General features: G+C 33.4%; 1 long non-coding RNA gene across 1 annotated transcript; it reads right to left on the bottom strand.

Moving 5' to 3' along the window:
• Positions 1-7,157: 7,157 nt before the first annotated feature.
• On the bottom strand, positions 7,158-7,816 carry LOC143554905 (uncharacterized). Its single transcript, XR_013139103.1, has 2 exons — positions 7,712-7,816; positions 7,158-7,629 (listed from the first exon to the last, which is right to left on the bottom strand). It is a non-coding gene; the product is annotated as an uncharacterized LOC143554905 (long non-coding RNA).
• Between the last annotated feature and the right edge of the window lie 1,842 nt (positions 7,817-9,658).

The raw sequence follows: 9,658 nt of genomic DNA, 5'->3' as shown, positions 1-9,658 counted from the left end.
CAACATCGATGTACGTGATATATCATATTCATGTTCATGCACGGATTCATGCGTACCGCCTACCTGTGGTATGGAATGAGCTTTCAATTGGACTTATAGTTGTGGGTTGATTAATGGACTTATAGCAACACATGGATTAGGATGCAATAGGCCTGTAGCTGCAATGGCTTGAAGACACTTTCCAGGTGATATTGAAGGCCTGACCCGTTAAGTTCTTGTATTACTATGATGAATACACTTGTCAGGTGATATTTGAGATTTAAAAAAAACTAAGTAGTCAAAATCCAGATTTGTAATTTGATATAATTTTGACTTTTTTAAATTGATCATAATAAATTTTGATTGGATATTTGCAGGTTGGTTGTTTGCAGGTCTGTCATATGTGTAATTGAAGTTCATCGTCATCACAATCTTATCAAATTGTCATGTAATTGAAGTTCATATATTATCAATTTTGTTCATGTTCATACGTAATTTGTCTTTTATCTTCATTATATCATCATGTTATCCTTTTTGTAACTTTAATGTGTGAATTATGATTGGTTTTCTTCATGTGTCATCCATATAAATAAAGCTTTTGTTGAAAATACTTAACTATGATCATTTATGTTCAGTTTTTCCATATAAACGAATATGTGATCTCATGTATAGTATGTACAGTAGTATAGATATGTATTAGCAGTTGCAGACTTCATATTGATAAAAAAATTGAAATCATAAGCTGCAGTATGCAATGTTTGAGGCTGCATGGTTTATGCACAAATAAAATGTTCGATTTCATAAAGAGAACTGTAAGAGGGTTGTTTTTACTGAATTAATAAAGTGAGGAACTGATATAGAAGTTTAATTGTGAACATGGTAGGGTCAACAAACTTTCGCAATTTGTTGGGTTGTATTTCCATGGGTTTAACCATGTTCTATTCGCTACCTGTCCCAACGAAGCCGTTTAAAAAGCCGGACTGGCCCATATTTTTTGTATTACATTCAACCTATATTCAACCTTATATGTTTGTATTACATATGTCAAAAAGATTATACATTCATAAATCGATAACATGTGTATTTGTGTGCGTATGATTACAGGCCTAAACTGTAACATTCAAATATATGTTTGAAACAACAATTAATACCATGCATAACAAGTACTGTAATATTTATATTCACTTTCATACCACATAAAGACGTACTAATCTAACAACCAATATGCAAAATTTTACATATTATATCAACTAGCTATCACGTTTATCAACACGTCCGTACAATCGATAATATAACAACTATTTACTATCCATGAAGTAAAAAACAAATATATTTTTATGTGCAATCGTATTTGATTGGTTGTTGATTTCCTCGCGCAGCATAACAAACAGTGACGTGATCCCGGACTTCTATATTTTTTCTTGTTAATTTAATATTGTAGCCCAACAGTCAATAATATTTCCATACAACTCTTTGTCTGAAAGAACAATTTCCGGAAATAGATGCCCTCGTTTCCAGACCTTACCCAATTGCAAATATATCTTTCCTGCATAACATATTTTACAACAAGTTCAGATTTACGATTAACACTAAATATACATGTTACTTTTACATACATGTGTATACTAACAATATTACATAATGTATTACATATATGTAATACTAATGCATTACACGTATATATGCATTGGTGCTGCATGTACATAACAGATAACTGCTACATATATGTAGTACAACAGGCTGTACTACATGTACATAATAGACAGGTGATGCTTATATGTAATAAAACAGGCCACATATTCATGTTACGCCGACCTAACTGTATTATAACATGATGTGCATATCCATTCTAAACGAATATGCTCAATAACATAAAAATTATATGTTTGACAAACATAAATTGGAAAGCTATGTAATCGGACATATGATTCATTTATTGCGCACGTGCAGGACATTCAAAATTCAATCTGATATAAGTATGCTATTATTCAATTAAAAACAAACAAGAACTACATACGTGTAATAAACACAAATACATGTTGCATCAACTTAGCCATAGTGTAATGTAATACATATATGCATTGTATATCGATATGCTCGTATAAGGTAACATTACCATGTTCTATCAAACACATCTAAAAAACATAAATCATGCACTACGTATATGCATTCCAACAAATATTAACTTATATCAATGTATTATTATTCGATTTAAAAAAACATTGCATATGTGAACTGATATAAATGCAATAATTTTGATTTACAAACTAAACACACAATAACACCGTATATTGAGCCAATCCTGTGCAATACACTTATAATTCTTGTACTACATATGCTCAATCAGACAGATACAAGCTGGTATCAACACATTGTTACTCAATTTACACACACAAAAAAAAAAAACAGACATAATTCGATTTAAAAAAAACACAAAAACAGAGTATATTGCATATGTGAACTGATATAGACGCAATAATTTCGATTTACAAACAATACACACAATAACACCATATACTGAGCCAATTCCATGCAATACACCTATTATTCTTGTACTACATATGTGCAATCAGACAGGTGCTTGCACAGACAGGTACGAGCTTGTATCAACATTCAACACATTGTTACTCGATTTACACAAAAAAAAAACACATATAATTTGATTTAAAAAAGCACAAAAATAGAGTATATTGCATATGTGAACTGATATAAACGCAATAATTTTGATTTACAAACAAAACACACAATAAGCAATACATATATGTAATGCATCAAAGTTGCACATATATGCAGTACATAGCAATACATATATGCAATACATGGACAATCATGTAATATACATGAACTAATCAGCATGTGCATTGTCCATGGCTTTCATTTGTAATTAGTGTACAAATTGTTGTTCTTCTGCACTATATTGTTACTCAATTCAACAAAAAGAAAATTACAAAAACAGAGCCTCGAACATGATAGCCTTGTTGTTTTACTTTGATTAGATGTATAATACACCTAATAGGTGAGATAATATGTGAAATTGAATATCACAATTGTTTACCTGTTATAATCCTTCTGATTTGTGCTCGATTTCAAAGTAGATCTGGAGGAATTATACGATTGAAATCACGGTTTCGTGCGATGAGCGAAGGTCTGGATTAAAACCGATTCTAACATAATTATGAAGCTACAAATCGATATAAACAAAGTTACCTGTGTCAAAGTGGAGGTGGTAGATCGGCGGTGGGAAGTGGCGGCGGAGCAACGGTGAGTAGATCCGGAGAACTATGGAGAAGATAACGACTAGAATTTTCTCAATTTCAAGTTTACCCTTCCTTATTAAAAAAACCCACTTTATTTTTTGTTTTCCCCTTCTTTTTTTAAGCCATTGATAAAGTAAAATTAATGGTTTTTAATTGAGTTCCCTAGTTCTCTCATTAATAGGAGTTCTCTCTTGATCCCACCCCTATATATATATATAGCACTTTAACACTAACAATTCAGTATAGTATGCTTTCCTACTATTAACAAATTATCCTTTTGCAACTTGTAAAACACTTGACAATTGTAGCAAGCTAAGCAGTTAATTTTTAAAAATATCGGATATCGGTTATTGCAGTGAGATATTGGTGGGATATCGATAATTTTAATATCATGTAAAATTCATATATATATATATATATATATATATATATATATAGTAATTTAACACTAATAATTCAGTATAGTCTCCTACCATTAATAAATTAACCTTTTGCAAATTGCAAAACACTGCCAATCGTAGCAAGTAAGAATTGATTAAGACTTAAAACACTAACATTAAACACTAAAAGTTAACAATTAAGACTTAAAGCACTGATGTCGGGAATATCGGTGATATATCGGTCAATATCGTTGATCTTATCGGTACCGATATTCTGAACCGATATTTTGACTTATATATCGCCAAGGGACCGATAACCGATATATTACTGATATATCGGTGATATATCGGCGATATCGACTGCATAGGTAGCAAGAAGGAACCGATTAAGGCTAGAAAAACACTAAAAGTTGAAAATTAAGACTTAAAAACAGTAATATCGGTGATATAACGGTGAAATCTTGATCAATATCGCCGATATTTTGACTGATATTTCACATTAGGACCGATATTAGGGGCAATAACCCTTTTAAAAAAAACTCCCCATCTCTCTCGCCTGAACCTCTTTCAATTTTCCGAGCATCTTCAGATATCCCCAATTTTGGTTTAATGGTGTTTGGTAACTGTCTGTGTATATAGTGTAGCTGCCAGTTTCCATTTTTTCCCTCGAGACTAATGGATATTTCTGAATGTGGGCTTGGCTGCGTAGGAGATGATGTATCATAACTAACAAGTAATCATTTGATAAATCAATTACACTATTTCAATTTGTGATGGAAAACAAATTTGGAAAAAACTGGCTGTAGTCTGGAATGTAAATTATGTCACCAGGATTCTGTATCCAATACCTTAATACAGAATTCTCACACGATTTCTTTCCTGTCCAAGAATGGCTATACATAATTGTTGCAACAGCTGGGTGATTTTTGTGTTTGGTAGGTGATTAGGTTGTGCTTCAGAATGACTGTGCAATACAAAGCAGCTGTTAGCCTCTCTGCAGGGATGTTACCTTGTTACCGGACTCAACGTGTGGTAAATGAGAGATAGGATAAAGTAGTGAGGATTGAAAGCCAATAGCTGTTAATCTGTTATGCTTCTTTTCATAGTTATATTCCAATTCATTATGGCGAGTAGTATAGCAAGTAATGTGGCTATGTGTTAGGTGGTCATCGGAGAATGTATTGTAGCAAATACATTTTGATAGACGTAAGTGTGTTTTCTGATTTTGTTTCTATTGGTGAATGTAGGAAATGTTAGGGTTTATGTGTTGGATTCGTGATTGTTGTTTTTAGGGCTTTTATTTGTGTGTGTTATGCTGTTAATGTTGGTTATTTGAAATGATTGAATTAGAGGAATGAACATTAGGCCTAGTTGATGCTTTGAGAAAACAGAGAGTTGCAAATGGTTGAATAAGAGCTATAGGTCTTGTCGATAATGAGAAAACAAAGAGCGGCAAATGATTGAATTAGAGGCGTGATATTAGGTCTAGTAGAGTAGTAGATGATGAGAAAACAAAGAGCTGCAAATGATTGGATTAATGCGTGAAATTAAGTCTAGTCGATGCTGAGAAAACGATGAGGTGCAAAATGATTGAATTAGAGCTATGACATTAGGTCTAGTAGCTGATGTAGTATAGCCGGGACTTGTATCTGCTACCTTAATACAGATTTCACACACGATTTCTTCCCCTACTTGGAATGGCTATACATATTTGTTGCAACAATTGCGTGGTTTCCGTGTTTGGTGGGCAATTAGGAGGTAGTTCAGAATAACTGGGCTATATACAAAGCAATTGTTAGCCTTACTACAGGTGATACTACCCAACTCAACGTGACGTAACGAGTAGTAAATGAGAGGTAGGGGTTCAGAGAGTAAATGCTTGAAAATATTAAGGATTGATTGCTAATAAGTAATAACTGTCATGGTGCTCTTCATATTCATATTCTGGTTTATTATGGCAATTACTATAGCAAGTAAATGTGGCTGTGTGAGGTGGTTATCAAAGAGTGTATCGTATAGTGAGTACATTGAGACGTTGAGTCATTCTGATGGCTGCTTATGTGTCATGTATGCATTAAAGAATATAGCAAGTACACGTTCCGTTTTCTCCTTTTGGACACTGGTTCGGATGAGGAGTTGAGGTTCATCCTAACGCTGACTCAGGTAGTAAGTTGGATCTTAATTATAAATGTGCGAACCAGGAGTGCAAATTGCGCACACCACATACGTAATGTGGCACCGCACATCAGCTTTTGGGATTAAAATGTATGCGCCACACGCTTTTAAAACCAAGATCTGGACGCTGGTCCGAGTGGTATGTCATTAACATCAAGATTGATATGATCTTATAGCTTCATAAGAACATAAAGTCATAATGCTATGGATTCATAGCAACTTAATACCAGTATTCTCTTATACTATAGCCTTTTTTATGACATTAAATGAAGTTATCAAGATTCTGTAGACATTTCATTCACATTTTCAAGTCGATAGGGAAGATTATATGGTTTCTGCTTTTTCGTATTTTGATAAAGATGGCAGTGGTTATATCACTCTTGATGAACTCCAACAAGCCTGCCAAGAATTTGGAGTAAAGGATGTTCATTTAGAAGAAATAATAGAAGAAACTGATCAGAATAATGTATGTTTTCACTACCAATATATATCATTTACATTATTCATTTTGTGTAAAACGGTTGAGTCTTTTTTTGACGGTTTGTTTTGGGTTCGTTCGCATTGTTGACTTGCAGGATGGTCGTATAGATTATAACGAGTTTGTAGCAATGATGCACGGTGGAAGTGTGAGGTTGACAAAGAAGCAGTTGAAGGATGGTTTTAGTGTCGGGTTAAGAGAATCGGTGCCTGTTTGTTGATATTATTCGTTTTCATTGTTTTTCCATATAAATGTCATAGGTTTTGGTTATGAATGTATATATCTAAATGCCAGAAATATATAACTATTGAAATTGTGACCTTTTTAATTTGGTTGGATTTACTTTACTTAAAATCGAAGAGAAATTGAGAATACGCATTGTTACAAGTTAGAAGGTGTGAAATTGATGGTTATTATATGTTTTGCTGGGATGTAATATGATGAAAGTCAAAGTCTGCTATTTAATATGATAATCTAAAAATAATGGATGAGGATACCAAATCTAGTTAAATTACCAACACATTTACAAGCAGAGTGTGAAGTTTTCGTTTATGTTTGACTACGAAAGTCAAATATATACCTAATCAAGAAAACAAAATGCTATTATTTTCAGGATTATACAATCAGCTTTAACGAAACCGGTTGTCGAATATAGTGTTTGGATGAGTTTTTGTTGTTTGAAGTTACAAAAATTGATAACAATAAACGGACATACATTTCGAATCTCATAATCACCGAATTTAACGACACTTTTTTGGCCACAATATAAAAAACCCTTTTATGACTAGTAAAATTTGTTTCTTATTTAAATATACACACCATTTTAATTGGCACGTAATTTTGTACAAAATCACATGATTTACAAGATAAAGTACACATTCGATAAAATTGTAAATGAAGAAACCATAATATTATAACTTCAATAACAAGTTCAATCCAAAACATATTCTCAATGCCAAATAAAAATTATGTAACAAGTATTGACTAAACTATTTCGTTGATCAATAGTAAGTGAATCCGTTGAATAAGCACCATTACTCTTTGAGGCTGGCATTTTTCCAACTAATCAAATGTATACTCTTTTCTCAGGGCCTTAAACTTTTGAGTATTGGTCGCTTGTAAAATCATTTGAATCGTCGGGTGTGACTGTAGAGTCATTTGCAGTATATTTTAATGATGGCTAAACACATAATAAAACAGGTCATCATTAAAAATTAAACACACCCATGATGTATAGAAGAATTAAAATACATTAGCACAACGTGAGGAGCTTTATCATCAACAATACCTCCATCTTTACGCGTGGGGGTTTTTATATACATTTATCCTCTTGTGGATATACACCATTATTCTTCATTGCCTATAATTTACGTTGATGGTTAGTAAGGGAAATAAAAACCCAAAAATACAATAATAAATGTCAAAAATAGCCCGAACAATACCATTTAATGACCAAGTCAACAAACAGCTTTGCCACAGTAACAATAGGCTACTTCATCTTGAGCGACTCGATGTTTTAACATCACATATTCTCTACACAGCAATACATTAATGTATGATTTATAAAATCTGGATTCAAACATTTATCTATATATTATATACCATAAGCCTAATACACACGTAACACACATACGGATAGTAACCTAGTCATCATCATCATCATCATCATCGTACTCAGTATATCCCACCAATAGCAAAGCTATGGTAGGGTCTGAGGAGGGTAAGATGTAGGCAGCCTTACCTCTACCCCATAGGGATAGAGAGGCTGCTTCCGGTGAGACCCCCGGCTCGATAGTAGTTTTGCATCAAGCCTTGGACATAAGGCACATAGCACTCAATCATCGGGACACCGGCTGATCGGTGCATGTACCCTTATCTTTCAGCTATCAACGCCACTACATGATGCCTGATTAACCGTCCGTCACTTTTAACGTTATTTTCACGAGATTAGTAAAATAACGTCAAAATTAGTGCAATTTCACTTTTGCCCACCCGAGGGTTCACACATATATACATCATATGTGTGCACCGCAAGCAGGGCTAACGGATAGTAACCTAGTATTGTGCACAAAAATCTGCTAACTGGAACAGAACTGTTGTAAGAAAGTTACTTTCACTGATGCTCATAATAGGGCCACTAACACATAACTGTATGCACCACATATACTCATATTAAATATTAGTAAATCAAATTGTGTCATGTTATTTCCACTAATATGATGAAACATCCATCATTCATCAACATAATAAACATCAAGTATACTAAGGCCATCAATTTCATTTTTATGTTTTTAGAAAGCTTAACTGCTTTTCAGAACTGATTGGCATACTAAATTTATATACATTAGGCCAGCTCATCAAAAACTCATTGCTATCCTATTAGAAAGCTTAATTCTAATTAGTTGCAAAGAAAGTCTGTTAACACACACATGAATAAGAAGTAGAATTCCCCATATCTCTAGTATCCTAAAGTTAATAACATAAAACATTTACGTAGCTTAACATTTCATATTTTCATGTATACCTAGCAAACTGGGCGGGGTAACAGACCAAGGTTCAGGTTATGATGGTTTCAATTAATAAGACACAAGAGCTTTCAATGTAACCAGAGTTAAGTTACTGTCATAAAAAATGATTCAAAATAGTCAACAACTTAACCTAATAATCACTTTGGTAGAGGTGCAACGTGTTTGACAAATACAAAAACAAAAATCAAATATTCAATTTGAAAATCTTGAAACAAGACAAAAGATCAACAGTTTTAAGAAAATCAAATATTATTGTTGGACCGGGAGGTCGGACTGGATATCGACCGGGATGACATCAAAAATAATATAATAAAGAAAAATTTAGATGGTCCGGTTATAACCCAAAATAAATAAAACTTAAGTTCCCTGATACTATAGCCACAAATTAAAATACACCGTTACTGCAACCTTCTTTCTTCTATTCATTCTTTTCAAGATCTATCACACACCACTACTGTAGCCGTTGTTCTTCGCTTCAACTGCTACCATGTCCTGTTTTTCTTTTATGTTTGCTTCATGTATTGATAAGCCTTGGGCCAACAATAAATATAATTAAGGTGTTAGATGTATTTGTTTTCAATTTGGTATTCTTCTCAGTTCCCACAAAAACTTTGACTACAATTTGATTCTTTTTCAATTAAAAAAAAACATATGCCGGGTCAACCAGTGGTTTACCGGGTCCGGTCCGACCTCAAACCACAAAACCCCGCTGCTTTTTAGAAAACCGGCTAAATACCCTGAATTAGACCTGGTCGGACTGGTCCGGTCCGGGTTTTAAAATCCAAACATTGGGTTTCATCCTTCAACTCTCTTAACGATCATTATGATTTTCTATTAGCTTGAATATAATTAAAAATAATG

This window comes from Bidens hawaiensis, unplaced genomic scaffold (assembly GCF_021521415.1).
Source record: "Bidens hawaiensis isolate Kalapana, Puna unplaced genomic scaffold, B.hawaiensis_p1.1 tig00017875_1, whole genome shotgun sequence".
NCBI lineage: Eukaryota > Viridiplantae > Streptophyta > Magnoliopsida > Asterales > Asteraceae > Bidens > Bidens hawaiensis.
The sequence above is the reverse complement of the archived record's forward strand: the minus strand, read 5'-3'. Positions and strand labels throughout refer to the sequence as shown.